Source organism: Hemicordylus capensis, chromosome 1 (genome assembly GCF_027244095.1).
Source record: "Hemicordylus capensis ecotype Gifberg chromosome 1, rHemCap1.1.pri, whole genome shotgun sequence".
Lineage (NCBI taxonomy): Eukaryota > Metazoa > Chordata > Lepidosauria > Squamata > Cordylidae > Hemicordylus > Hemicordylus capensis.
In genome coordinates, this window is record NC_069657.1 from 78,670,796 (window position 1) to 78,693,778 (window position 22,983).

Below are 22,983 nucleotides of genomic sequence, written 5' to 3' on the forward strand. Positions count from 1 at the left end.
ACACACAGAGGATGGCTGGAACAGTACATGAAAGCCAAAGGAAAATATTCATTAGCATGATATAGCATTGACCTTGGTACATCATATCATATCCCCATCAAGTTTTCCATCACAGTAAAGTTAAGGTTGGAGCAGCTTGTGTCAGCATTAGCAATTTCCCACAACAAAATTAGGCTTGCCAATCTTGAGCAAATACCCAATTCTTATCTTGGTTTTTTAGCCAATTTTGGTAAAGAAAAGAAAAGGAACACATTTATTTCCACAGGGCTAGCAGTACCACTGCAGTGAATCAGTATTAAGGAAGCTCAGCAAGCAGAGAGCATATTTCAGACATATCCATTCAAAGATGAGACACAAAGCTAGCCCTTCTATAGTGAAACTGGGGGCTACACAATGCTGCATGACCATTTGAGCCCAGTCTGGCAGCCTATATCTCTTCATTCTTATTTAATGCTTCAAGATTAGAGTTCTCCACCAGTGGTTAAACCTGATGTCTGACTTCTATAATGAAAACCTGGAATATAGCAAGTGGGAGAAGCTTGAAGAGGAAACCCAGAATGTGTGGAGTAAAAATTACGTGCATATTGTACATCAGAAGGTCTGAGTCCTATGTTCACCCTCAACACTATTTCACCAGGAAGATCACTATTATTCCATACCACACATAGGCAGTGGAGCCCAAGGGTTACTTGCTCAAAGTCACACAGTAAGTTGCTGTGCAGAGATCAACTCAAAAACCAATTCAAGTCCTCACTCTAAATTAGTATTGCCCCTATAAGATTTACCTTATTGGATGCCAAAATGTATTGGTTAATCTTCTGCATTACAAAGCTACAAGTGAAAATGAAAAGTATAACTTAAATCAATAGTCATATGTAATGACTGGGTCTGGTCTGATGCACACAATGTATATGGCAGCTTCCTATGTTCCTAACACTGACAGTCATTTCCTGAGTCCAAACATTTGCACAAATTAAAATTGATGGAACTGACCCTCTTAAGAGCTAATTGCCCCACAAAGTCCGAACACTGGGGCGCTGACCAAACACCCTAGAGTCGTTCCATTAACCAAGCTAAGCAAGTCCAAATCTGGTCAGTACCTGCATGGGAGACCACCTGGCAGTCCCATGTACACAGCCTCAAGTTCCATTATTGAAGGTAGGAAGCATATAAATGAAATGAAATAAATAACTGTTTTCAAACACACTTTCAACTGTCATGGAACCTTTCACACATCAACTCTACGGAAGAATTACAAAAGGTTTGGGAAAATGTTCTAAGGCACAATTCATATGGGGCACAGCACAGAGATATGCATGAACGGTTCATGCATGGGCTGGCAGGGCGGGGAGCAGTTCCCTTAAGGAGCCAGTAAGGAGCTATTAACCTGCTCATCACTGGTCCTTTTCTGTGGTGGTGCTTGCCCTAGCAACAGCCATGTGGGGGATGTGGCACTGTTCCCTGCAGCATCCATGCAGCATATGGACAAAGATGGCAAGTATGCATGCACATCAGCCATTCCCATGGTCAGCAGCACCATGCTGACCACGCAAATAGCCAATGTGCTTGCCAATGCCACGCAGAGGCTGCAAAGAACATTGTCACAGCCCTGTGAGTCCATTGCTGGGACAAGTACCACCAGAAGGAAATAGGGATGTGCACAGAACCGGCAACTGCCAGTCAGAAGGTGGGGGGGAACAGCTTTAAGGACTGGGGAGGGCTCTTAACCCACCCATCCCACAGCTGCATTTCCCCTGCCGATGCTATACTCTAAAACAGTCCTGTGGGGTGGGCAGCTTACTTCCTTGCTGCCCCAGTACATGGCAGGCCTGAAGTATCTGGAAGTGCCCAGTGTGAGTGTGTGCGATGCGAGCACAACATGCGCACACCGGGCACTTCCGGTCCACCACACACCAGGGCTGCAAGGAGGTACCCTGCCACCCTGCGGAACTGTTTTAAAGCACAAGGGGGGGAGCACCCTCCTTGGTCCTTACAGCGATCTCCCCCACCTTCGAACCAACCAAACCAACAGACTTTCGAACCAGTTTGGAGATCTGTAAGAGGGCTTCCAAACCAGTTCATGCACATCCCTAGTGGAAAAGCAAAGGGGTAAGGATGAGCAGGTAAGGAACTCCTTATTGGTTCCTTAAGGGAACCACTCCATGCCCCATTGAGCCCCATTCGAATGCCGACACACAAGCCGGTTTGACACTTTCCAGAGGCTCTGCCAAACTGGCTCATGCACATTCCTAGCAAAGCAGTCAAGATTGGCAAGCCTCGCTATTCTACCTGAAAACTAGAGTGATCTAAAACAAGCCCAACACTCTTGCAACTGTTCACCAGTGTGGAAGCTGTTTTTTGGAGGGGGCGGGTCTCACAAGCATTTTGTAGATAGGCAGAGAGGCAACATGAAGACTGATATCTTAACCTCAGTTCCCACTTCTGTGCACTAGTCAAGATGCTCTAGGCATCGGAGCTCAGTACTGTACTCTGATTTTCAGCCAGTGTGCTTCTATGTCTGAGCTTTAAACTCTGGAGCTAAAGGTGTTGTACTCTGAGGTCACATGGAGAGTACCTGGCAGAGCTATCAGATACATTGCAAGATCAAGTCTCTTTCTCTGTGGCATCAGATATTTGTCTGGGCTGAGGTTTCTGACTGGCAAGCCACTGGTTCTTAGGACAAGCAAGAAGAAAGGCATGGGGAAAGCAGAGTCTGCTAACAAAAGCAATATGTGAACTGTAAAAGCCCTTTTAAAAAAAGAGAGAAGTTTCTCTATTCTGTGTTTTTGGTTACACGTTTACTATTTTAACTAGGCAAAGAACCCATGTTACCTTTGGAGAAGAAATCCATCAATGTTCAGTCACAAAAATGCATTTGATTAAGATCCATCAAAAGTATACTTTAGTTTTTTCAGAATCACCGAAGTTCTCTTATGGGAAGCTAGACCCTAAAAGCTTAAAATCACTTAAAGACTTGAATGAGTCACATTACAATCAAATGAATTAAGAAGCGAATTGCAAATATTAATCTCTTTAAACTTGAGTCTTTAAACACCGTTTTAATTGTGTTTTTAATAGTTTAACATTTTAAATTTTAATTGTTGTAATGCTTTAATCTTTTTATCTGTTTTTATTATTTTGTTGTAAACCACCCAGAGACTAGCATTTTGGGTGGTATATAAATGTGTTAAATAAATAAATTATTTTCTGTATCCCAGGGAAGGAGAGCCTCGTTTATATTTATATATGTATATATTTATATAAAACCATCCAAGTAGATGGCATGCCAACCTTTAACTGCCCATGCAGATGCTTATAGGGATGTACAAAAAAAAGGTATACACTTCTATACAATCCAAATAGGTGGCATCACTGGCAAGTCAACAGGGGTCACTTCTCAGCAGTTTGTGCATTAGCAGACAATGTAAGTTAGGCAGAGAGTTAAACTGAGCCCAAAACTGATTCTGAGTAGTTCTTGTTGTTTTGTCTGTGAAGAGGAACTGAACCCAAATCTAAAATCTCTTGTCTGCCTCACACCAGAACTAATCCACTAAACACACACACAAAAGGGGTAACCAGCTCAAAATTAGTGATAAATAATCAGGCTTCCTATAGCAGGATTAAGGTTTTATTATCCTGCAGCATGCATTGTTTACAAAAACCTTTTAAACATTAAAAAGTGAGCCATTAGAGAAAAATATTTAGTATATATTTTTAAATACTAAATTATTTAGGTTTTTTTTTTAAGTTAAGTAATAGACATTGTATTCATTTTATAGTGTTACATTACAATTGAGGGAGTTTGATACTATCCTGCACAGAAAGTATCTTGTTCTGTTGAAAGTATCCGAAACAGTTACCAAACTACTTTTTAACCAGAATCCAACAGAGGAGCTCTTCTCACAATCCATGAGAAAGGGGTCTGGGGAGGTCTGCGGGGAGAGCGGGTTTCACTTACCCTCCCCAAAAATGAACGGCTTCCTTTCCCTGGGCAAGCAGACCATCTGCCCAGATCACCGGCTGCTCTCCTGGCAGCTCCGGGGGTGGGGTGCCAGGACACATTGGCGTGCATTGCCCCACCCCCGGAGCTCCAATAATGAACTGCACATGAGTGCATTAAGCGCTCCTTCCCTTAATCACAGAGCATTAAGAGGGTGGCAACCTAGGTGGGTTTGCCACCGTGTAGCCGCCAGGATTAGGCCCAATCCCGGCGGTTCATACACATGTGCAAAACCAGGCTGGGCTCCTTTAGCCTGGTTTTGCACACAGGTGTGAACAGCCTCAGAGTTCCAAAAATACTGATTAATTTGAAATGGGACTGAATCTTAGTTTGCAATGTCTTGTCTCTAGTGTCAGGCCTGGATTTTTCAAAGCTACGATCTCTCACTTGCTAGCCAAGGGGTGGGGGTGCAGTAAGAGCCCTGATAATGCTGCTTATAAACATATATGCAATTTTAATGTATGTGTCTCTCAACGTGTCCTCTTGCTGAACACTGAACCTTTCAGACATATGCTGCTGTTGTGTTTGTATCTTCTTAGGAACCAGGAGAGATAAGCATGTCTATGGGAAAACTGGAATTATAAAAAGTGACAGAAGCTTCTGGACTACATGTTGCCAATCTATGGCATAAGTTTACAAGAATTTTGAAAAAGCTTTTGCTTCCTACATATACTGTTTAATTGGTAAAGGAAAGTAGGCTTGAACTAGTTTTAATTGCTAGCTTATCTTGAATTTCACAGAGATTTAGTCAAGGTTTTCCCCCACCTTTATACATTATTGGGGAAATAATGTATAGAACAGGAAAGAGACTATGCAAATTTTTCATAGCCATAGTCACCAGACCCACATGTCTAAAGGCCTGAGGTTAGTGCATTCAAGCAGAGCAAATCACTCACTTAACTGCTTTATCTTCCTTTAGCACATGCAACCAAGGTTAAATCCTGCTCTCCTCTTGTGTCTGCCTGTGTAGCTTCTTGGGGCTCTGCATGTGTTTCCACTTCACTTCTGTCCTAGTTCTAGAACAGGCAAGTATGTTTTATTGCTGAAATGGACATGCAATGCCATCATCCTGGTTCTCCTGCAGAACCCAAGCAGCAGGCCAATTGCTTTAGTCACCATAGTACAGGTAATACCGGACCGTCTAATGCACAGATGATTAAAAAAATATTTAATAAAATACGCACTCTTAGTGAAAAACCTTCTCATTGCTCTTTGAAGAAAAATCTGTCCTATACCAATTCACACTTTAAAAAAAAACCTGCACAACCTCAGTGACCGAAAGAATCTTGCCAAGTGAAGCCTTATTATATAATAGCATTTACAGGAACACAAAGACGCATCTGGCAGCACTACAGCTTTCCAAAAGAACTTCAGGCATCATCAAGGCATTTCTACATCTCTGCTTCCTCCCAGCTCAGGTCCCACTAGATACAGCCAGTCATTCAGCCCCTCCAAAACAAGTATTTCCTAAGAAGAGAATTATCCCAACTGAATCCCTCATGAGTCATGTAAGATACCATCAAATTTAAAAAGATAATTGTACTTACTTGTATTAAACATTTTGAAAGAATCGCAAAACAGCTACCTCAAATATTCTACCCCCTTCCAAACTAACACACAATATTTTCAATTTCCTCGATACTGAAGTGGTGACAGGCTAGTGGTGATCTCACTTACAGGCCCATTAGTCAAAACACACTGGCCCAATATTTCTTCAAGTAAAAAAAACAGCAATATTTGTGAACAGATACCAATCAAGATTTTATTTAACAAACAAGCTAGATACTAGGAATGACGCAGTGGTTTGTAGTATTTCAAAAACATAACAGCCAACACCAATGAGGAAAGTGCCACAGACACACACAAGCATCAAGTAGCAAATAAAAAACTATGAAGCAAATTATCAGCACACAGACAGGAAATGAAGTCAAGTTTTAGTCTTTTTATCAGGCTGTCTCATATCCATGTCTGAAATTCACTACACCTGAGTAGTTGAACAGGAAAGGTTTAGAGACCTTGTAAGTACAGCATCATGTTACTAATAATCAAGACACTGTCTCATATGGACAAGACACAACCACCACAACTTACAATGCAATATTTAAATACTGTCAGCACTTTCAAGTATCTTCATGTTGATCTTGTGTATACATTGCCCGTGAAAAAGAAATTGACAAGGCAAAACACCTTCCTCAACAGGCGACTAACTAGTGGCTTCTTCTACTTTACAAGTTAAGTTGATTATAGAACACGTTGTGTTAGCAAGCTGACATGAGGATCAAACAGGATCAGCACACCAGCCACATTATATACGATTAGCAATTCTTACATGAAGTTTTGCAGAAGAGACGCAGGTTACAGGAAAGTGATGTATTCCCTCTCTCTTAATCCGATAAATGGACATTTATTCTTCTCACTACCAGATCTCTCACGGCTTATTTTAAAACCAAGAAATATCAGACTAAATTTAGTTTATCTTTAAAAGTGCAAGTGCTTTTGTCCCTGTAAACAGCAAATAAAGAACATGAGAATATATATCTCATGAAGAGGTTTTTCTTTTTAAATGAGGCAGTCGGAGTCTCAACTTTCCTCAGGAAATCCAGCATTCCTTAAAGCAAACTACAGATTGAGACACAAAGAACTTGCACACTACCGGAGCCTAACGAAGTCATTCCACCACCCACTCCACCCCCTGAGTGAGTATTTCACACGGTACACAAAACGACTGTGTTCTGTTCAGTCATCCAGCCGAGGGATTCGCTTCAGTGGAGGCCCTAAATGCAGCCACAGCACAGTCAAATCCTACAGAAGTCCGCATTCGAAAAAGCCACGCAGTCTAGCTCATCCTCCAGGAAGTGCTGCAAGTCCGGCTTCTACAGCAGCTTTGTCCAGACAAGTTTTCAAATTTCCAAAACAAAGGGGGGTTTTCCCAGGCCGCTTAGGAATCTAATCTCCTGAAGGGGGGGGAGGGAACCACTCTGCTGTCAGCGTCCATCCACAGATCCTCCACACAAAATATGACTCAAGCGTTTTCGCTCTTCTCTTCCTTCTCCCAAATCCGCCCTTTGTCTTTCCAAGTCATCTTCTTTTGTACCTCTTCGTCGCCAGGCACCCCACGCTCTGCAGAGCAGGTGTGCGTGCCTGGAAAGGGAAGAGCCGAGCTACACTGACAGCCCGCACCTCACCCCCCCCCACGGTGTATGTGCCCAGCAGTCGCCCTCCCCTTCTCTCTTCCACACTTGGATAACAAAGAACCGGGGGGGAGGGAGACGCGCCTGCAGCCCCCACAAGCCAACCACAGTCCCCTCGCCCCCCTCCTCCCAATTCACTCACCCGGCAGCACCGCCACAGCAGCTGGTTGCAGAAGGAAGACGGCCGGCTCCCCTCTTCCTCTCCTCCCTGCAAGGCACTGAGAGGCTGGGCTGTTGCAAGGCCCGCGTGCCCTTGGCTGCCTGGCGCTGGGAAAGGCGGGGGAGGGGAAGGGAGCCGACTTCTCTTGGCGCAGGCTTGGGCGAAAGCAACATTCGCGGCTGCAACACCCGACCCCAAAGCAGAGGCGCAGCGCCACGGAACGTCCCGCGTCCGGACGAGCAAGAGCGCAGCCTTCTTTCCTCTTCCTCTCGCCAACTCTCCGGCTGCTGCTTTCGCCTTCGCCGCCTCCAGAAGCAACAGCCGCTTAGAGGTTGCTCCGCCTGTACCCTAGCGCGAGTTCGCCTCACGCGCCGGGCCTGGCGAGGAGGAGGGAAAGGGGGCGGCCCTCCGCGAGGATTTAAAGGGACAGCAAAGGTTGCTCAGCGCCCGAGGAGCAGCGAGAACGGCTAGGCTGGGAGAACTGACCGGGGCGAGGCGACAGGACGGGGAAGCACAAGGAGGGAGGAGCCTCGCCAACCGGCCGGCCTGCTTGGACTGAGCCAGCGCCTGCCTGCACGTGGACTGTCGCCGCTGCTCCCCTCTTTGCTCCCCCCGCCCCTTGTCTAACCAAGGGAGAGGGCTCAGTGCCGAGGGGAGGAGCAAGTCCCCTCCATGGGGCGGGGATTGTTGAAAGGCTATACAACACAGAACAAGCGGAGTTCCATTTCCTTCTCACATAATATGCCCAGTTTTGCGTTCCTTTGGAACGTTTTCCGTTGTTCATCTGGTAAGTCGTGGAGAGTCGTTTCCCCGCTTTTGATTTCTGTTTTTTAAACGTCAGGCCAATCCAAGTGTACGCGATCATATGCTGCCCAGCGATGCATGCAAGCCTCTGTCTGAATGCAAAATGTTCTCCTACACTGGAAGACTCTTGACAGCTGACTTCCTTCCCCCTCCCCGTTCTTCCCACGGCGTTTCCCCATCCGTCGTCCTATTTTCTCCTTTGCCCTTCTCCAGTACCACCAGGAAGTCCCCTTTTATGGACTAGAAGTCTCCTTTAGTACTCCTCCCTCCTCCTCCATGGCTGTGACGAAAAGTGTTCACGCTCGCCTCACAGCCGCCCCCTACCCACCTGTGCCTGAATGGAATGTTGCTTTGCTCATAACCTTCTAATGAGAATCTTGACTACTTCTCCCCTCTCTGAACAACACACGTCCGTACGTACTATACGTTCTGAAATACATTGGGGTGGGGGAGGCAAGGGGCTAGAACGTAGTCTTCGAATATTGCTACTTTGGGGTTTTTTTTTTAATTTTAAATTTTTATTTATTTACATTTTATAGCCCGCTCTTCCTCTAAGGAGCCCAGAGCGGGCATACATACTTAGGTTTCTTCTCACAACAACCCTGTGAAGTAGGTTAGACTGAGAGAGAAGTGACTGGCCCAGAGTCACCCAGCTAGTTTCATGGCTGAATGGGGATTTGAACTCGGGTCTCCCCGGTCCTAGTCCAGCACTCTAACCACTACACCACGCTGGTTGTTAGTTTCTTATAGATCCACAGAAGTGTATTATGAAAACCTCTAAGACTTTATTACTTTATAGAGCTTTTAATCTTGCCGAGCCGGCACCTCTGTGGCATGGGTTTTGAACGCCTATGCATTTGTTCCTCCACTTTGCTTTCCCATTACTGGTATCTTAGACCCAGAGAACCACTTCAGGCTCGAAAATCCTGTAGGCACACTCATTTTTGCAAATGTGGGCCTTTTGAAGTTCTTCATATTGTTTTCACATCAAGTCAGCCCATGAGGCTGTGTTCAGGATTCAAATGACATTTTGATAACAGTTTACACTTTCCGATTCTTCAAACAATCAAAGTGAAACTGAACGGACTTCCAGAACTTGCTGAAGTGCCCTAGCCTCTTTTCTGAATTTCTGTATTTTTCTGAATCTGGAATAATATCATCTGGAATCCATGTGTATTTAATATAGAAATACTTTTCCTCAGTGGCAGAACAATGTGATGTTACCACCACCATGTTTGCAATTGTCTGAACCACCACAACAAAAACATGAATGGTGTTTCATTATTTGTCTAAAGGGGGTGACCTTAAATGGCATTGCCCTAAGCAGAACCCAGACATTTGATAGCAACCTTAAATTATTTTATTTGGAAACTAATGTGCATACTTTTCAAACTGTAATTTCCAAATGATTAATCATGAGTGTATTGCCAGACTTTGGTGACAATGCATTATAGGATGCTATAGATATCAGGATGTGCAACTATAAATGCTTCCCTAAAATACACATTTCCCCCTTTGTAGGGAAATATTGTAATAATCTATGAAAGTCACCGTCAAAAACTATGTCCTGAATGCATTATAATAAAATCGTACCTGTCAATAGATCCAATGAAGAACATGCCTGTTCAAAGCTTACAACCAGTCAGTATCAGTATATCTGCTTCTTTCACCAACCACAATGCCTAAAAAAGTCTATTGTTAATTGTTTTATTATCTAAGACCAAACAAGATGGAATAAGTTCCTTCCTACATAGAATGGTTCATGAGGACATCTCCTTATCACTTGAATGCCATTCAGATAATGAGTAAAATCCACCAAGATAATTATTTATTAGGAATGGTTCTAATGAATCCACCATTCATTGGGAAAGTCACATCTCATGACATGGCATCTGTTAAATTCTCATTTTCAGTGTCCCTTTTGGTGAAAGCAGTCAGAATTGGATTTCTTCCCCACTCAAACACATAGTTCTCATGAGCCAAGAACAACAGCATAAAAACCATTCTGAAGCAAAGGAAAATTATAGCAAGGGAAAACATGTTCTAGATGGTACAAAGGAGACATATGACAACACACTAAATATACTTTTAAAAGTCATGAACAATTCAAGTCCTATTGCATTATGGTGTCTTAATTTTGGGTACACTGTACAATTATCTCTTATAGAGCAGACCTATGTGAGTATGATTAATCTATTGACATAGTAATCTGTAACTGAGTAGACAATATGTTCTGCAGTTCCCGTTTTCATTTTAGTTAAAACAAATATCCTATGAGATGCTGCAACGAAGGGGCTAGGCAGCCAGATTTCTATTTCCAGCCATGATAGAGTTATGAAGACAGAGCAACTCACAGAGCTGGACAACCTGAACTGGGCCGCATCAGTACTAAAGAGAGGGGACAGACCATCCACTTGGCATCCCCCCATAAAGCACAGGGGTTTTTTTTGCAGGATATGGTGTGGGTGCTGTGGGTGCTTCTGAAAAGTAAACAGATGTGGGTGAAAGTGGCAGGGCACTGCCCTCCTTGTACAGCATCTCTGGTGAGACACCATTCATGGTTTAGCTGTAAGGGGCTGGAGCAGACTGCTGGACACAGATTGCTAATAAGGTTCCTGCAATTGCCTCCATTGGTCAAGGGCAGCTCCACAGGAGGGAGTAGGGAGGCAATTCCCCCCCCCCCAAAAGCGGCTCCCCCCCATTTCTGTTTCAGAAATCTAATACGTGGGACACACTTGTTCACACATAAATGCACTTTATGCATTTATCCAGAGGACTTGCTTCTGTGTCTTCATCCTTGTTGGCCATCAACATGTTTTATAGTAGCAGCATCAGTCTTTTCAAAAACAAACCTGGTTTACTTGCACAGAAAGGATCAGTTTGAACAGGTTCAGCGGTAGGTGGGCCAATGTGCGAAACAGGATGCTGGACTAGATGGGCCTTGGGCTTGATCCAGCAGGGCTGTTCTTATGTTCTTACAGTCTCTACACATTAAAAACCTCAGGTTCAGAATCTCTGCTAAAGGATCCCAGGTACCATGAAACACCTCTTCCCAAATCACCAGAGAGCTACTGTTTGAAAGCACTGGGTTAAATGGGCCACCAGTGTCTAACTTGGTATAAGGGCTAAGTTAGGCAATTCACTGGGAGACATGTGATAAGTCTCCCAACAGCATTTTTTTCCTTTGATATGCAGCTGTGGGGGCTGCAGATCTGATCAGAGCAGCTGTTGGGGTGTGTATGATTCACCCTGTTCCCTGGGCTGTTTTTCTGTTTTAAAAAGTTGCCCATAGTAGTGTTTCCACCCACAGGAAGAAAGTTATAGGGTCCCAGTATATAAGCCAATTTCTTATACAAAGCCAGCTAGCCCAATTCCATAGGTGGGACTCGATTGGCTGGCACGGAGGAGGGTTGAACTTAATTTGAAGTAAATATATATTTAATATATTCAGAGTGCTTTTCACACACACACACACACACACACACACACTGTACTCACTCTCTCTCTCTCTCTCTCTCTCTCTCTCTCTCTCTCTATATATATATATATATACACACACACACACTGTACAATTATCTCTTATAGAGCAGACCTATATGAACATGATTAATCTATTGACATAGTTTAATAGCATGATTAAGTATGATTAACATAGTTTAATGCTTTGACTGACATAGTTTAATAGTATATATATATATATATATATATATATATATATATATATATATATACTCTTAATATATTCTTTTCCTGTCACCTGCCCTGGAACTCTGTTAACACAGCATTCTTAACTGCCACCATGTGAACTGTATTATTTTGTTTTTTATTTTAAAATCCCCTGATGAAGGTGTAAGCCAAAACTTTCAGCTTAAACTTTAAACTTGTTTTTTTCTAACTCTCTGTTGTCAGTCATCTTTTTGTACTCTCTCTGTGTGTATAGTCAATGGCTCACATATTGCTCAGTGTCCTGTGGGCATTTCAGGCACTATGGGACCATGCATTTTCACAAGGGTGTTCTTGTACAAATGTCGGAAATTGTGCAACTGTGCTTGTGCGATGGAAATAATGGACGTGCTATTGTGCAGCTGCATTCATGCAATTTCCAACATTTGCACAAGAGCACTCTTGTGCCACTGCATGCACACTCTGTTGGGAGCATGCAGCAGGTCCCATGGTGCCCAGAACACCCTTGGAAAGCTGCACAGCATGTGAACCAATATAGATAAAGAGTCATTCTCCATGGGGTAACTTCCATTTATGTTTAGGATGGGAGCATCAGTGTGAAATACAGCATCATTTTTCTTTCAGAAATCTAATATGTGGGACAAAGTTTAACACACAAGCACACCCATCCAGAAAGGCATTTAGAATCTTCCGTAGTCCCCATTATTTCTTTTTCTGGTGCTGCCACTGCCCAGTTCTCTGCTGCTGAGTATTAAGTTCAGATCTCTCCTTTATTCAACAGCAAGAGCAGGGGCGTATTTAGGGTAGGGCAGGCAGGGCACGTGCCCCGGGCACCACTTGAAGGGGGGGCGCCATTTTTTGAAAATTAAAAAAATGGCCACCAAAAACAAAATGGCCACCACACATGCTCAAATGGCCTTTGTGAGGCCCTAGTCCATGCCAGGCTTCGGAGAGACCATTTGAGCATGCATGACAGCCATTTTGTTTTCAGTGGCCATTATATATAAAAATGGCCACGGCACATGCTCAAATGGCCCCTGCGAGGCCCTAGAGGCCAGCAGGGGGAGGGGGAATCTTTGCAGACCCCCCTCCCAATGGCCTTTAGGAAGCCCCCTGAAAGGGTTACAGGTAATTTTTTAAAATTTAATATAATATAAGTCACTGTACACATATTCAGATTGGCACTGTGTAAAGAGAATCAGGGCTTGTGAATACTGAGCTGAAGCGTATGAGCTAGGATTGTATTCATTTGCTCTTACTTTGCTTCTTGTGATAAGTGAGTTAAATGTGATGTCTTAATAATATTAATGGTGAGTTTGTCTTTGAATCAGTGTCAAATCCTTAGTATTAAGGCCCACTGGGAGTTTCTTGCTCTCTTTCTCTCATTTTAACTGTCTTTCTGAAATACTAGAATATATTCCAAGCAGTGACACTGTTTACTCTGCATAGCCTTTAATTATTTTCAGAGTATCTGGGAAAAGTCAAATTCTCCATTTATTTTTAAAACTTATGTAATAGTGATGCTACAATGCATAGTAAAGAATTAGACAGGCACTTCTGTTTAGTTTTCCAAGTACACCTCCACATGGTATTTGGGTATTTCATGAGCCCCAGCATACTGAAATTTGTAGTTTTCCAGCATTTTTTGGTCTGGCTACGTCCACTGCTAAATAGTTTTTGAAATATTAAAAGATTAACAAGCTTGACTTGTATTTTTCATCTGATATTATTGTAAAGTTATCTGAAAGATGGGTGTCAGATGTTTGGACAGGGGGCACAATTTCAGTACTTGCCCTAGGCGCTATTTTCCCTAGATACGCCTCTGAGCAAGAGGACTTCTGTATGGCTAAAAATGATGTATGTGGAGGGTGAAACACACCAGAGGGCTTTCATTCTAACAGGAACTATTTGTATTTAGCAGATCATCAACAGAGGCAACTTCCAACATAGAGCTGTAACAATCAGAGCTATAACAATTCCCTTTGTATAGGGAAAGACCTACAGAACAGTTTTTGTTTGTAGTGACTGAAGCAAAATAGTGATGACAAGGTAAGTGTGTGATGGAGTGTGCAGATAACTTGCACATATGTGATCCAAAGACATGTCTTCACCCTTATTGTAGACAATACGTTACCTTTCCCAAATGTTCTCTGTATAAACAGCTTCTGTACAGAAGCAGGAAACAGCTGTATTATCAGCTAGACAATATGTACCAAGACAGGAAGGTAAAAGGTGGACCTAGAGACAGCAAAAGAGCCATGCAAGATTTTCGTTGTTGTTTGTAGGCAGCAAGTATATGCTTTATCCTGATTTCCCTCTTGTTTCCTCAGTGAATAATAATTCCCTGTATAAGTAAAGTGAGGGTAGCTAGCATGGAGATGTGCTAGGAGCCAAAGAGCAGGCAGGGCAGGGTAGGAGAAAATCTATACCACCTGTAGAGACCTCCTTAGTTCTACAGAAAAATATCCGGATGGGGAATCAAAATTAGCTTCTGCTTTACTGCAAAAAACAGCAGGAACCAAAGGTTGTACACCAGGAGTGCACAACTTTGGCCCTCCAGCTGTTGTTGGACTACAACTCCCATCATCCCCAGTCACAGTGGCCATTAGTTGGAGTGATGGGAGTTGTAGTCTAACAGCTGGAGGGCCAAAGTTGTGCGGCTCTGTTGTATGTGCATACTATGCCCTCATACTGCCAGGGAACATTAGCAGTAGGGAGCAGTGCACAGGCATAAGCCCTCAGCCAGTTTGGGCTGGAAGTTAGAAACAAACAAGCTGTTATTTATTTCCTTTCAGCCTGGGGCCTATGGAGGAAACGAACTGGTCTCAGAGGGCCCCCACCCTCAGTCATACATCTTCTAGCCTCATAGGACCCTTAAAGCCATTGTGTAGTCACAAATTCAGAAGTGGAGGAAGGCTCCATGACAACCCCCATAGCCACACCCACTTCACCAGCCATACCCCATAGCCACACCCACCCCATTAGCCACACCTCCCACTTAGATAGATGCAAAATTTGTGGGGTTCTGTTTCAAGAAGTCAAGTTTCCTACTCCTACAGAACTTGTACCTCATGTGGTTATTCACACAGAAGAGCAGCCCAGATTGTCAACCACAAGGGATGGAGGATATTATTTGTAACAAAAGACAGGAAGAATGGTAATAAAATCAATTGTAGCCTGATATTCAATTATATAACAAACTATTGCAATAGTAAAAGCAGCATATTATTTCCATTTCAAAGCAAAGGGCTTTGTGTCCCTGCTGAGATCCTGGAGGGGGTGTGGAAATACTGAGATTGTGTCCCTGAAGCACTGCCCACTGCTCAAAACTGTGAGGGGGACTAAAGTAAAGTTGTGTGTAGATTAAGTGTCAACTCCTGGCGACCACAGAGCCCTGTGGTTGTCTTTGGTAGAATACAGGAGGGGTTTACCATTGCCATCTCCCATGCAGTATGAGATGATGCCTTTCAGTATCTTCCGATATGGCTGCTGCCCAATATAGGTGTTTCCCATAGTCTCGTACCAGCGGAGATTCAAACCAGCAACTTCTTGCTCCCTAGGCAAGTTACTTCCCCGCTGCATCATTAAGTGGCTCACGAGGGGGACTACTGCATCATTAAAAGACTGCAGCGGGGGGGGGCAGCGGGGGGGGGCAGTGGGTGGGGAGTAGGTTTGTGTCCTCCAAGCTCAATTTCTTCCACAAGCATCCTTTAAGTTGTGAGGGCAACTGCACTTTCACTGTTGGAAAGATGAGGGTAAGAAATATTTGGTCTTAGAGGACATGCTTGTTCTGAGGTCAGTTCCCCACTTTACTAGTGATTTTTTCCCCAATCAGTTGCTAAGATTTGTATGCCAAGATTTCTTAATCTGTGATGTGTGAGGCAATTATTTATACAAGATTGATAAGCATTTAAAGAAAATATATACATAACTATCAGTCAGTATTTATTATGGTATTTGATAATTATCAAGATATATAATCCCCTGCTAACTGGGCAAAGAGGCACCTTTTACCGTGGTGATTCTCTTTATTTAGCAGGGGGAGAGTAACTGGCCCTATCCACCCCCAGTACAGTACCTCCAGTGACTGTTGCTGGTGTCTATCATGTTTTTTAGAACGTGAGCCCTTTGGGGACTGGGAGCCATCTTATTTATTTATTATTTCTCTGTGTAAACCACCCTGAGCCATTTTTGGAAGGGCGGTATAGAAATTGAATTAAATAACAACAACAACAACAACCCCCCCCCCCAGTGAGGCACTACCTTGGCATGGTTGTGGGGCTTGCATGCTCTGAGGAAGGTGAGAGCTATGACAGAGGTCCAACCATACTAGACAGGTCTCACCAGAGGAGCCAGACAAAAAGTGCCTCAGTAGTTGCAAGAATACTTCAAAAAGCATCCCAGATGATATTTGGGGTGGCACACTTAAAAAATTGTGCTTACCCAGTTGTAAAGAACTCAGATGTAGGAAAAATACAAAATTACCTTTAAAGCTTATAGAGTATTTCACAGTGCCCTAGCTGGATGGGCCAGGCTCAGCTTTTCTTAGCTTAGTTGTGTTACAGGAAAACAACAATAGAACAGGTTCAGGGATTTACAAAGCACACAAAAGAAACAAGTTTCTGACACAAAATCTAACAAACTGTTCCCTAGGCTGAATCCCCCTTTTTTCTTGAAAACTCACCCATCTCCTGATGAGAATCAAGCTTCCTGCAATCCTGTCTCTCAAGAATCATAGGAACATAGGAAGCTGCCTTATACTGAGTCAGACCATTGGTCTATCTAGCTCAGTATTGTCTTCACAGACTGGCAGTGGCTTCTCCAAGGTTGCAGGCAGGAATCTTTCTCCACCCTATCTTGGAGAAGCCAAGGAGGGAACTTGAAACCTTCTGCTCTTCCCAGAATGGCTCCATCCCCTAAGGGGAATATCTTACAGTGCTCACACTTTTAGTCTCCCATTCATATGCAACCAGGGCAGACCTTGCTTAGCTAGGGGGACAAGTCATGCTTGCTACCACAAGACCAGCTCTCCTCTGCAGTTGTTTCTGCAGCCAAACTCCATGACCACAAGTCCTATTGCAACTCCAGCCTAGTTTCAACTGAACAAAGAAACCCTTTACCCTTCTCTTCCTGCCACCTGCGGTCTAGGTCCCACCCACTTCGTGTGGCTGATTGGTTGAACACGAGCCTGTCAGTCAGGACAGGGTATACTTCTGGTTCACTCTTTAAGGGAAAGGAGAGGCTGTTACTGGCTGATCGTTACAGTGTGGTTCTTATTTTAAATCACTGTAATCCTACTATCTTCAGTGGTAGTCTAGGTGTAACAGTTCCTGTCTTAAATCCTTCCCAAGAAAAGATAAGGAGGAAAGAAACAAAGGATGGGTTAGTGGGGGAAATGTTACTTACCTTGTTGGCCTTGGGGTGTTTAAAAAAAAAGACCTGCACTTTACATATCACCAGACCCATTTAGTATCACTCTCGGCCACCTTTGGCCATGTCCCTTTAAACAACATACAAAGTAATATTGCATAGTAAAGGAAAGTACCTCTAATCATATAGTGACTGCTGTTCCCAAACTTGTATGCAGTCTCAGTGCTACCTCAGTGCTCTTTCCCCAGAACAGATGGCAGGGCTCCCATATGGGCCTAAACCTCCCCCCACCCTCACACCTCTCTTTTTACTAACTGCCTTCATCATCCCTAAACAGGAAGATTCCCTACTCTCAGCCCTATTTTGACATCGTGCTTAGCCATACTTTGGGATTTGACCACATTCAGATGTCTGTGCACACATACATGTTTTTGAATGAATGACTTTAAACGTGAACCTGGATACAAGTCTCTCAAATGCATGGTGCAGACAGGGAGTGTACTGCTCTACCTGTATTCAACATAATATCTGATATCGGTTAAATCCATTTTTTAAATTTATTATTTTTCTGTGTAAACATTATAAACATTTTATGTGTAAACAATAGCCAGGGATTATGGGAATTGTAGGCCGACATCTGCAGGAGGGCCAAAACTGAGCAGCCCTGCCATAGATGTACCCTTGCCCATTAGCCTGGAGTGAAATGATGCAAGGTCATTTCGCTCCAGCCACTAGATCAGGGGTTCTCAACCTTGGATCCCTAAGTGTTGTTGGACTACAGTACCCATAATCCCCTTTGGTCACTATGGCTGGGGACAATGGGAGTTGTAATTCAAAAATGTTTGGGGATCCAAGGTTGAAAACCCCTACACTAGATGGCATGTGGTAGAAAATGGAACTATATGAACAACGGTGCACAATGGCATTTGAATGGCCTGTAGTCAGTTCAAACAAAGGTGTGGCCAGGGTCCAGGGAGGGCCACGAGGTGCATTTGTACCACCATTGTCTTCCACCTCGTGGAACAAAAACTACAGTATACTGACTTCAATGTCTAGCCCTTTAACATTGCACAATTATGTACTTCCCCTCACCTGATGTGAGGGTAGCACTCCCCCTGCACCCTGACTACATGCTATAGTGGTATTTGTTACTTTTGTATTACAAGTGAGGCAGCTGTTAGGCTTGGTTACTCTACAGCTCTGCATTTTGGGACAATGGTAATCTTCAAAGCTTTAAAAAAAAAACCCAACACCAGCAAAATGTATAATGTAACAGGCATTTAAATAAATTTTCAGCCAACCAAATAAATCAGATGTAACCACAAAGCTCAGCAGTGGAACAGTTAAGGTACTGTAAAAGAGAGAGGAAAGAGAGGTTTGGCGGCTGGAAAGAGAACATCCATTATGTTGTAATATTCCATTTTAAATGCTCAGTGATTCATCCCCATTACCGACACCCTATGCGTGCATATATGAGTTCAAATTAGTCCTCATAATGCTCCAGGGACTGGGCCTTTCCTTGGGGAAAAGGTAATTATTCAGAACAGCCTTTTGGTTTTATCTTATAGGTAAACAACGCCTGTCTCTTTGACCTCACACTTAGGCTCTAAAAATACAACAAATACAGTACCGCAGAAAAAGCCTGAGCACACAATATAAAGTGAATAACTTGGAGTTGGTATTTCATAGTGAAACCAGATGAAATGCTGGGCGTATTTCTTCTAAACCTGATCTAGGAAGCAATCTTTGTGGGTGTAGATTGAGCAAAAGTGCTACCAAACCATGGCACTCCCAGTTTGTCAATATACCATCTATTTTTATCCTGGCAGAGAGCAACTCATATAGACAGTTAGCCTATTTAAATCTGTGTGTGGGAAACATCACTTAACCACAGTTTGCTGAGTGTCCTAAAAGCATGAATGGAATCCACAGAGGCTGTCCTTGAAGACATCATTTTCTTGAGCTTTCTTCTTGGGTTGCAGCTTTTATTTTCTGTCCTTTTAACAGCTGCATGATTTTTTTTAAAAAAAACTAACAGGTGTCACTTTCCCCAGCATCTGGAACTTCTACTTGTCTGCTTTCCAACTTTTAGAAACTGCCTCTGTGACATGATAAATATGATGGTAACCCTACATGCTGCATGGAAAGCTCTTTTGACAGTTTAGAGTAGAAAATAGAGTCCTAGGTGGCTTTAATAGTACACTTTGCAATAGATATATAGATGAGGATTCCCCTTTTAATTGCTGATATCGTCAAAGCTTGAAGAAATAAAATAATATCATTCCAGGCAGACTAGGAATTATCTAGCTTCTGTGACTGATAAAAGTGCTCCTTGGCCCACCTGGAATTTAATAGCGAGCAATTTCAGCACAGCATTTCTTAATGTCTGCCTTGGGCTTCCTTCTAGATTGTGAGCCTCTTTGGGACAGGGACCTATTTTCTTACCCTTATTCCTTTTGCTAAACCATTTTGACAGCTTTTTTGTTGTGGTGTAGTGGTTAGAGTGTTGGACTAGGAGATCTGACTTCAAATCCCCATGCAGCCATGAAACTCACCAAGTGACTCTGGATCAGTCACTTATCTCAGCCTAACTTACCTCACTGGATTGTTGCAAGGATAAACATAAACCACATGTACCGCTCTGGACTCCTTGAAGAAAAAGCAGGATATAAATGTAAAAATAAATATAAATAATAATCTGACCCACAATAATCAGAGCACCGCTGCAACATGTACTTCCTTTTTGAAACGAAGCTTCTATTTGTATACGATTTTGATACAAATGGACTGGTTGTTTTTTTAAAGAAGTAATTAAAAAACAATGGCTGGCCTGGCATCCTAACACAGTGCGGACACACCAGGAAGACACGTGTGTCTTTCCTAGGAAAATTTTTCTTTCCTAGAAAAGCAACTTTCCTAGCTGCACGGTGTTAGGAAGCATGCAGCTGGGAGGAGTGACATTTGACAATCTACTCTGCCTCTGGAAATGCCCTATGTCACCTGAAAATATGTCCCTGAGGGTCACAGAGCCCTCAGTGACATATTTTTGGGTAATACAGGGCATTTCCAGAGCACTGAAATGTGCTGAACCCCACTGCATGCATAGGGGCAGCAGTGGTGGGAAAGATGTCTGCAGCATGGACTCATCTTCTGGATATGTCCATACTGCCCTAGTTGGGGAACTCAGATCCATATATGAAGGCTGCAGATTGCATCAAGTGGGACCAAGTAGCTGGTCTTCTTTGATATGAACCTGCATGTCACATAAGATCATAATTCAAAACCCTGCTCAGAGTGCTCCGATCTTGAGGTTAGGTGGGTGGTGTCTGGAAGATGGTTTTTGCTGTGACCCTGTTTGTTGAACAGCCTCACCAGAAAGTTTCTTTTGGCCAATCCCATGGCAATGTTTCAGTGCTCTGTGTGTGTGTGTGTGTGTGTGTGTGTGTGTGTGTGTGTGTGTGTGTATTCTCAAGCACTTAGTGAATGCTTTCCCCCCCCTCCACCCCACCCCAGCATTCCTGAATACAATAACTGTTGTGAAGAGATAAAAAGTGCACATTTGGCATCCATTACAATAAATAAATATCTGTATATATTTCTGGTTTGGGAAATATCTGCTTGTTTGCATCACTATAGGGAACAAAAGATAACTATAAGAACATATGAATAGCTCTGTTGGATCAGGCTCAAGGCCCATCTAGTCCAGCATCCTGTTTCACACAGTGGCCCACCAGATACCTCCTAGAAGCCCAAAGGCAGGGAAGTAGCTCTTCCTTTTCCTCCTGCTAGTTATTCTAATTGGATTGTGTTTTGATTGACTTTTACATGGCTTTATTTATATTTTATTATTAATGGCTTTAATTTGGTGCTGTAAGCAATCTTGAAGGCTTGATAGAGGAAAGGCAGGTCTAGTGAACTTTGTGAATGGGGGTGGGTCAGGTGGGAGTTATGTGGAACATGGAATGTTGAAGTAAGAGGGACGGGAAAGAATGTTTGGAGGGTGGAATGTTTGGGGAAATGACCATGGCGATTTGGTTATTGTATGATAACCATTGGTTATTGTATGATTGAGGCTTGGGACCTGCGATTACAGTGAAGTTGCTCGTATAAATCCCTACAGTCATTTCCCCAAACATACTCTCTTATATTTATTTGGGTAAATTTATTTAGCATTTATCTTGCAACATAGCTTCTAACAGGTTAGGTAGGGTTAGGAACCTTCTAGTTCAGACCAAAGGTCCATTCTGTTTTCCACGGTGGGTAATTAAGTAGCCCTATGAAGTTCCCAAGCAGGATATGTGTCATGAGAGCTCAGAGGAAGGCAACCATTATAGGCTAAGATTACTTTACTGTAACAGGAAGTGACAAGTTCAACAAGAAGCACAGGCAGGAAGAAGGGAGGGGCTCTGCCTCCAATGAGGATCACTACTAGAAAATTCTAGTGCCACCTACTGGCTGGACATATTAGAGCAACATTTCCACACATTTCCCCCACCCCTTTTCTTAAACCAACAACTAGTGTGGATCTGTAGCTCAGGAGAGAAAGATATGGATCATCCTAGCGCAAAATTTTCTTAGCAGTTTGTACTGCCCTCTCTGCTTCCCCATTTGCCTAAGGGTAGTGAGGACTTGTAGTGACATGGTTAAAGTTAAATGACATGCAAAAGAGCTTGAATTCCACTGCTGTAAGCTGAGGCACGTTGTCTGTCATGAGCTCTTCTGGGATGCCAAAATGGGCAAAGGTGTTCTTCAGTTGTTTAATGATGCTGTGGCATGTGATAGTGGACAAGGAAAGTATCTCAATATATCTGGGAAAATAGTCTATGATGACCAAGTAGTGTCGGCCTTGAAATTCACACAGGTCTGCTGCAAGTCTCTTCCAAGGCCTAGTAGGCAAGGGTGTGGTAATTAAAGGCTCTTTTCATTGAGTTAGTCTATTATTTCTGCAATAATCACAAGATGAGACCTTGGTCTTTAAGTAATTTCCAATACTGGGCCACTATACCATCTGCTTGGCATGCTCACGGCATTTGGTTAAGCCCTGATGGCCTTGGTGAATAAGGTCTAGGATTTCTTTCCTCATTGTTTGCAGCACAATACAATTTCCTTTTGTTATTACTCCATCTGATTCACTGAGTTGGCCACGCTCACCAAAGTATTGCTTAGATCAGGGATTCTCAATGTTGGGTCCCCAGATGTGATTGGACTTCAACTCCCATAATCCCAAGACCCAGTGGCTTTTGGTTGAGGATTATGGGAGTTGAAGTCCAATCACATCTGGGGACCCAACACTGAGGATCGTAGGCTTAGATAGCTCTGAAGTGTCATTGATATATTCAGGCCACCCATTTTGGATATATTGTAAGACCTCTTGAAGTTCTGGATCATGTTGAGTAGCTGTTCTGATCTGAAGAAACCGCTTGTCAGATGTTCCCATGAAGATGTGTACTGCATCAACATAAGCTTGATCCTTTTGTAACTGGGAGACATAGACACACAGCCATGCTAGCAGGAGAGATTTGCATTAACTTATAAGGAAACTTGAAATCTGATTAACTGTGGATTAAACATTGGGCTCCATGTGAGAAGCATAGTCACTGTTTGGACACTTCAGGAATTTGCATTACAATTCCACTGAAGAAGGCCTGATATAGGCTGAAACATGTTTGGCGAAAGTGAATACATTTGCGGACTGTTATGAACACCAGTGTCCTATAAGTATAAGACTCAGAACCTACTGGACCATCAAATTCAAGAGCCATTGGATTTTTCTT

The 22,983-nt window shown here is 43.1% G+C and overlaps 1 protein-coding gene across 2 annotated transcripts in view; it reads right to left on the bottom strand.

Moving 5' to 3' along the window:
- Nucleotides 1–8,389, bottom strand: part of SUSD6 (sushi domain containing 6) — a 102,900-nt gene extending 94,511 nt beyond the window's left edge. The window contains exons 1-2 of one of the 2 annotated variants that reach the window (XM_053283369.1): nt 7,334–8,389; nt 6,330–7,141 (exon numbers count right to left, since the gene is read on the bottom strand). The gene's annotated coding sequence lies outside the window, so the exon portion shown is untranslated. The remainder of the gene's footprint in view (nt 1–6,329; nt 7,142–7,333) is intronic. The other variant, XM_053283368.1, reaches the window with a different exon arrangement.
- Between the last annotated feature and the right edge of the window lie 14,594 nt (nt 8,390–22,983).